The sequence below is a fragment of the Nelumbo lutea genome, chromosome 1 (assembly GCF_056320005.1).
Source record: "Nelumbo lutea isolate HS-2025 chromosome 1, American lotus-T2T, whole genome shotgun sequence".
NCBI classification, from domain to species: Eukaryota; Viridiplantae; Streptophyta; class Magnoliopsida; order Proteales; family Nelumbonaceae; genus Nelumbo; species Nelumbo lutea.
The window spans coordinates 165,664,586-165,671,450 of NC_142684.1; the positions used below are offsets into that span (position 1 = coordinate 165,664,586).

Below are 6,865 nucleotides of genomic sequence, written 5' to 3' on the forward strand. Positions count from 1 at the left end.
GTTCTTAGACTGCCTAATATGTCCTTGGCTAGTTCGATCTGATCGAACTGCCTCTGTATTGAGTTGTCTAATGAGGCAACGACAAAGCAGCGGGCTAGGGAGTTCTTATCCTCCCACTCTTGGTAGTCCCTTCTACGGGCCTCAGAAGCCCTATCACCCGGACGTTCCGGGGCAGGATTTTTCACTACCTTGTCTAACTTTTTGGAAGTTAGGACCAGCATAAGATTTCTGTACCAGTCGGCATAGTTTGGGCCCTTTAAATTGTTATCATCTAGAAGCTTTGCAAATTGACTGTTTGCCATTTTCTGATAAAATAGCAAAATCATTAGTCCACAACCTTAGTTTGATTCATGTTACATACATAGATATGGATTTTAATCTATGTTCCATTCCCATTTGTTCATCTCTGAGATTTCCCTCCTTTCTCAGTGACGGAGACGACGAAATGTCTCTGGAAATGTGGGAAATCACATGGGGTGCGTGAAGCCAACTGTTTCAGCTGCATAACCCCACCACCTTTCTGTGACGGATCATATCCACTCATCAAATGATTTTCCCTTTGGCCTCTGTCAGACAAGGTTCAGAGCCGTTTTCAGGTAAACCTTTCTGTCCAGTGAGTGCTTACCCATCATATTCAGGTTACGCCAAGGTACCGTGAGAGAGTTCCCATTTTCTAGTGAAGCCCCTCCCACATCGGTCTATGACGCCCCTATCATCTTATGAAACACTCTAATAGATCCAACAACAAATGGATAGCCCAATTTTATGGTGCGTTTCCTCATTACAGAAGGACCCATCATTGTGCTAATGACGGAAGGCCTTTAGAGAGTCCATCATATGGGTCTCCCTATCACATGCATTCATATTTGCTAGAGGGAACAAAAACGCCCTAGTTTTAATTTAGGTCAAACCAGAGTGGCTCCCATTGACTTTCATAAAGTCAGATTTCTAGTGGGCTTTAATCGGCTAGGGGTTCCGTATGCATCCCTTTTCAGGGTTGTGGGGCCCACCAAGCAAATAGGGGTCATCCAATGACCTTGAAGGACACTATGGCAATGATGTGCATTTAGCCATGGTGTGCGCAAGAGCCACTAACGAATGGGCCAAGTACTTATGGCCCATGGTCGCAGCACATCAAACATCCAAACATCACATGTAAAGGAGGAATTGATCCAATCAATTAACTGTTGTAAAGCCCATTGAACAGCCCATTTAAAATCTAGGTCATTAACAATTAATGACTACTAGGTGTATGGGCTAAATCGCAGATAGCAGTTCGGCCCATACAGCTTATCTCACAGTAATGGGCCTTTTGCAGTTTTAACCCTTTAAAACTGGGCTTTACAGGTGGGCCGAATTAATCCTTTGTAATTGAACATCAGATTTGGAACAGCAAGTGTGAGAAAAACAGACTGAAAAACAGTCCCTATCGAACCCCAGATTCGGTCCAAACAGTTTTGGTCCAATCTAGTCTGAGAGGATCCAAAACTGATTTTCAATTCAAGAATAAATTCATGAAAGATCTGAAATTAATAATCTTGATTTCAAACAATAACAAATCAAACTATGGACTGTTCACACCACCTGCAAAACAGAGGTTAATCACAAGGGTTGCAGTTTCACAAACTACAAATCGCAGAAAGCGATTTCTCCAACTGCAAACCTCCAGCGCCACCTTCTTCTTCCTTCTTCTTTAATCAAGAAAAAATAACAGAAATCCTATTTCTATTAATTACATTCTTGATCAAATCCTATACATTCAGTCTAAAAATAAAAAAAAATTATTTACAAACCAAATATAAATAAATAGAATGAAAGAGGGTGCGTAGACTATTTGCGTCAAATCTGCACTGTGATCTCCAGGTTCGAACAGTCCATTAAATCAAAATAAATAAAGAACAATTCTAAATAATGGTTCTAGGTCGAAGCCCTCAAAATTAGTACTAGTCCCACAATAAAATGTTTGCAGTAAAAGTGGTTCTAGGTCGAATCCCACAGGGAGCAAATCAATAATCTCTTAGCCGAATGGGTAAAGTAATTGTGTGGGATTAAATAACTAAAATTAAAAGAATAACAAACTAAACAAACAAGAGAAAATCAGTCTTACCGAATTCTGGTTCAAGGGCTCGGGTTAAATCGATTGGCCATCGATCCTAGGTACAATTCAGCATTCTTGCAATTCAAGCATTTAACCTTAGATTTATTAGGATAGCCATAATAAACCTTGTGTTTTCCTAATTCAGTTGACCAAACCCAGCATTCGATCAACACTTATCACCACTCAACTGGGTACGATAGCGTTCCATGTTAAACAATGATAGCATTAAGATTTGTGAAAACAGTTAAACCAAAATAACAATAATTGAGATAGCTGCAATTACTGAATTTTGTTCCATCGATTCTTTTAGGTTGAACCATGTTAAAACATTGGTCAAAGGCTGTCACGAACAATTGACCCAAAAAGATAATAACCTAATTGCTACTTGTACCATTATTCGTGACAATTACGGATCACCGAAATCGTGAATAGCAGTAGGAAAATCAACATTAATTCAGTTTGTCAGACTAATTAACATTAACATCCAATAAAAATGTGCACAAGAACCAATGAATACTTGAATTAAAAAGCAAGAAAATAAATTAACTACAGAACCTCACAATGACGCAATCGAACCTCTCCCCTTGAACCAGAAAAAAGAAGCTTAGCTGCTCATGATCTGTGCAATCTCCATGCTTTGCTTCTCCATGGCCGAACTGATCTTCTTGAGTTGCTTGATGCTTGATTGCTAGAAGATTGAGTGATTTCTAGAGCTGGTTCACCCCCCTCTTTATATAGCCAAAGGAGAGGGCTGTTTTCCAACTCCTTCTAGGAGATCATCTTATCCTTAGGGAGTTTTGATCTTATCTTGAACTAATCCTATCCTATCTCTTATCTAATGCTCTAATCTCAATTTTTTTTATCTCTCTAGGATTACATTCAAGACTTTAGATTTGATAAAACTCTCTCCTTGGAGATTACATTCGAAATTCGGACTCTTAATTCTTGAATTCGAGTTGGGCTGCTTCAAGGTACTTCTGCGAGTTGGGCTTAAGTTGTGAAATGGGCCTGACTGCGAACTTGCTCCGACTTTGGGCTCGTTTTCGTATTCGATGCGGGATGAATCTGTCAAAACCCAAAACATAAAAGTTGTGGACATTCCTTTCATCTTTCTAATGCTTCTTGAATTGTCTAATTCGTTGTCCAGAATTGAGAGTTAGGCCCAGATTATTGACTGTCGCCGAAACTGTGCAAAATCACCCAATTTGTCCTATTTTCTTCCAATTGCCTTCTTTATTGCCCTAGATCGAAAGACAAGAGTAATGAGTTCATTTAAGTGATAAATAAATATAAAAGAGTGAATATTAGAGGATAAAAATAGGGTTCTTTTTTGTCTCATCAAATCCCCCCACACTTAAACTTTGCCCGTCCTCGGGCAAGGCAAAAACTCAAGTAACACAAGAGAGACTAACTATTGATTTTCAATCTTTCTTTTTCTCTACATGGGGCCTGGTTCATTTCATGCTTTAGTTCAGACTTGGTAACCTTTCCCTTTTCATCTCTTTCTCCCCTTTTTCTTGTCCAAGAGTGATCGCAAATCACCATTCCTCATGGTCCCAAGTTAAATCGATAGTCAAGGAGACAAGCCTTCCAGGGCTGAAACTCCTTGGAATGCACGGGTGCTCATTGCTTTTAACAAACCAATTCAGCCAGATGCAATTACTTTCCTTTGAATCAAAATAAGGTGTGCTTATTGCCATAAGCTTGCTATGTATCACATCTTCACCACTTAGTGTCAATTCCTAGGATCTGAAGGTGAGAATGGGGTTGGGGTTCTAGGGTGAGTGCATTTTATGCTCCATCTCACCCTTGCCTTCTTTTCAAGATGTGAGTGCATTTTATGCTCCATCTCACACTTGCTTTCATTTCTAAATGTGAGTGCATTTTATGCTCCATCTCACACTTGTTTTTTTTTTTTTGTTTCTAGATGTAAGTGCATTTTATGCTCCATCTCACATTAATCACGATTTTAGTTTCAAACTCCCTTTCTCTTTTTTTTTTTTTTTTTTTTCACAAGAATCACAGGGTTTCACCGCCTGATCCATGAATTCATTGATCGTGGTCTCTATATGCCTAACACAGCAAGTTCTAGAATAATCAACCCATGTTTGACAGATAATTATGTGAAAATCAATCAAACCCTTATGCATCTTGCCTATTGATCGATTAAAATCATGAGGTACCATATGCAGCCAAGAAAGATTCAGTTAGTCATACTTGCATCCTATCTTATCTATTTAGCCTAAGCACATGATTCCTAATAAGTTGAAATCGTTCAAGGATAAGTTCCCAGGGAGCAGAAATTTAAAGAAGATAAGGTATCCCAAATTTCCATCAAATTTCCATAATCCCCCCATACTTAAGTTATACATTGTCCCTAATGTATGTGATTATGCATAAAGTAGAAGGATTTGGGGGTACTTCCCTGTTTGTCTTGTTGGGTTCCTGCTAAACACAAAAATCAAAAACCAAACGAAATAACAAAATTAACTAAACACAATGGGTTGCCTCCCACAAGCGCAATTGTTTAACGTCGTTATGCTCGACGTCCTCCTTTGCTACTTTAGCTCTCTTGGTTTCAGCTTTCGGTGTGCCCCCCTTCCATCCATCATGGGCGGGTTCAAATCTGGAATAGGGGCCTTCGTATCCAATTGTGCACTCGATTCTAGCTCCTCATTCATATCTTTTTCAAAAAATTCCTGCACAGTTGGACCAATAGTGTCAACCGAATGGTCTTCATTTGGGTACTTCATAGCTTCAAAAATATTAAATTTAATAGTCTCTCCGTCACATTCGACGAAGAGGGTACCCTCATCCACATCTATTTTGGTCTTGGCCGTTTTCATAAATGGCCTGCCTAATAGAAGTGGGGCTGAACTTTCGATCGTGTCCTCCTCCATCTTCAGAATGTAAAAATCAGTTGGGAAAATTAAATCGTTAACCTGCACCATTACATTCTCAACAATCCCTTCTGGGAAGGCGTTAGAATGATCAGTTAATTGGATAACAGCTTTAGTTTCCCTTAAAGGACCTAATCTCAAAGCATAGTAAATCGAGTATGGCATGACATTGATAGATGCACCTAAGTCTAGCATGGCATGCTCGATTTGCTTATTGCCAATCGCACAAGGTAGGGTGAACATACCTGGATCAGCATGTTTTTCTGGTAAGGTCCTCTTGATCATGGCTGAAACGTTCTCTCTAACTCTTGAGTCCTGCACCTTGTTTTCTTCCTGCCCTTTATCCACCTTACTTGGTGATGTAGGTTCTAGTTGTAGTTCCTTCCCGCTTCTTAGCACCACTGCACTTACACTCTCCTTGGGGTTGACTACCATTTGTGATGGTAGTTTCCCGGAGCTCTGCACCTCTAACTTGCTAACGGCAGTGGCAAGTTGGCTGATTTGGTTCCCCAAATTCTGAATGCTGGCTCTTGTTTCCTGTTGAAATTGCTGAGTATTAGTAGCTAGAGCCTTAACTATATCTTCTAATGACATACCTGAATTCGAGGGTTGGCTTTGCGCTGTGATGGATGTTGAAAACTGGGGCTGTCGACTGAAAAAATGGGGCTGGTATTGCTGCTGTCCTCCTTGGTTCCCGTAGCTTAGGTTTGGGTGATCTCTCCACCCCAGATTGTAATAATTGGAGTAGGGATCATACTTTCATTGGGGCTGGCCCGGGAATCTTCCTACGGCATTGACTTGTTGCATCGAACCATCTTGCAATGATGGACACATGTCCCTAGGATGGCCAGGAATTGAACAGATACCACATACCCTGGCAGTTTGTACTTGTCCTGCAGCGAGTTGTCTTACCAAAGCAGTTAGTTTAGAAATCTGATTTTCTAAATTTACATGGCTTACCTCATTAACCCATCTAATGGTACCGTCTGTCCTAGCACCGAACTGTTGTGAATTTTTGGCCATGTTGGAGATTAACTCCCTGGCCGCTTCGGGTGTCTTGTTCACCAAGGCTCCTCCACTGGCTGCATCGACCATACTTCTATCCATGGGCTGAAACCCTTCATAGAAGTATTGGATTAACAATTGTTCAGGAATTTGGTGGTGGGGACAACTAGCAACAAGTTGCTTAAACCTTTCCCAATATTCATATAATGTCTCACCACCAAACTGCCAAACTCCACATATTTCTTTTCTTATATTCGCAGCCCGGGATGCAGGAAAATATTTATCTAAAAATATCCTATTCATTTCATCCCATGTGCATACAGAACTGGGAGGGAGAATATAAAACCAATCCTTTGCTTTATCTCTTAAAGTAAATGGAAAGGCTATGAGTTTTACCAGGTCCTTGGTCATACCGTGGGGTTTCATGCTTGAACAGACGACATGAAATTCCTTTAGATGTTTGTGAGGGTCCTCACCTGGGAAACCATGAAACAGAGGTAATAATTGAATCAAACCAGATTTGAGTTCAAAGGCTACCTCAAGAGTGGGGTACGTGATGCATAAAGGTTGTTGGTTCAGAATTGGTGCAGCCAACTCCCTTAATGTCCTCTCTCTATCAGCCATTCTTTCTACTTCTTCGAAAATGGGAAGATCACAATCTGAATTCACCTTCTTTGGTGAACCATCCTTCCTTTGCTTCGCCTCCTTTCTTAAACGACGGGTGGTCATCTCAATTTCGGGATTGTACTCGAGTTCACCTCGTTGAGAAGCACGAGTCATAAAACAAAAGAGATTAACAAGAGGAAGGTAATAGCAAAGAAATTAAAGATGCTCCCCGGCAACGGCACCAAAATTTTGATGG

At 40.4% G+C, this 6,865-nt stretch overlaps 1 non-coding gene across 1 annotated transcript; it reads left to right on the forward strand.

Annotated features, from left to right (window-relative positions):
- The first annotated feature begins 6,151 nt into the window (after positions 1–6,151).
- On the forward strand, positions 6,152–6,258 carry LOC148878931 (small nucleolar RNA R71). The gene has a single exon (XR_016106410.1). It is a non-coding gene; the product is annotated as a small nucleolar RNA R71 (small nucleolar RNA).
- Positions 6,259–6,865: the final 607 nt, after the last annotated feature.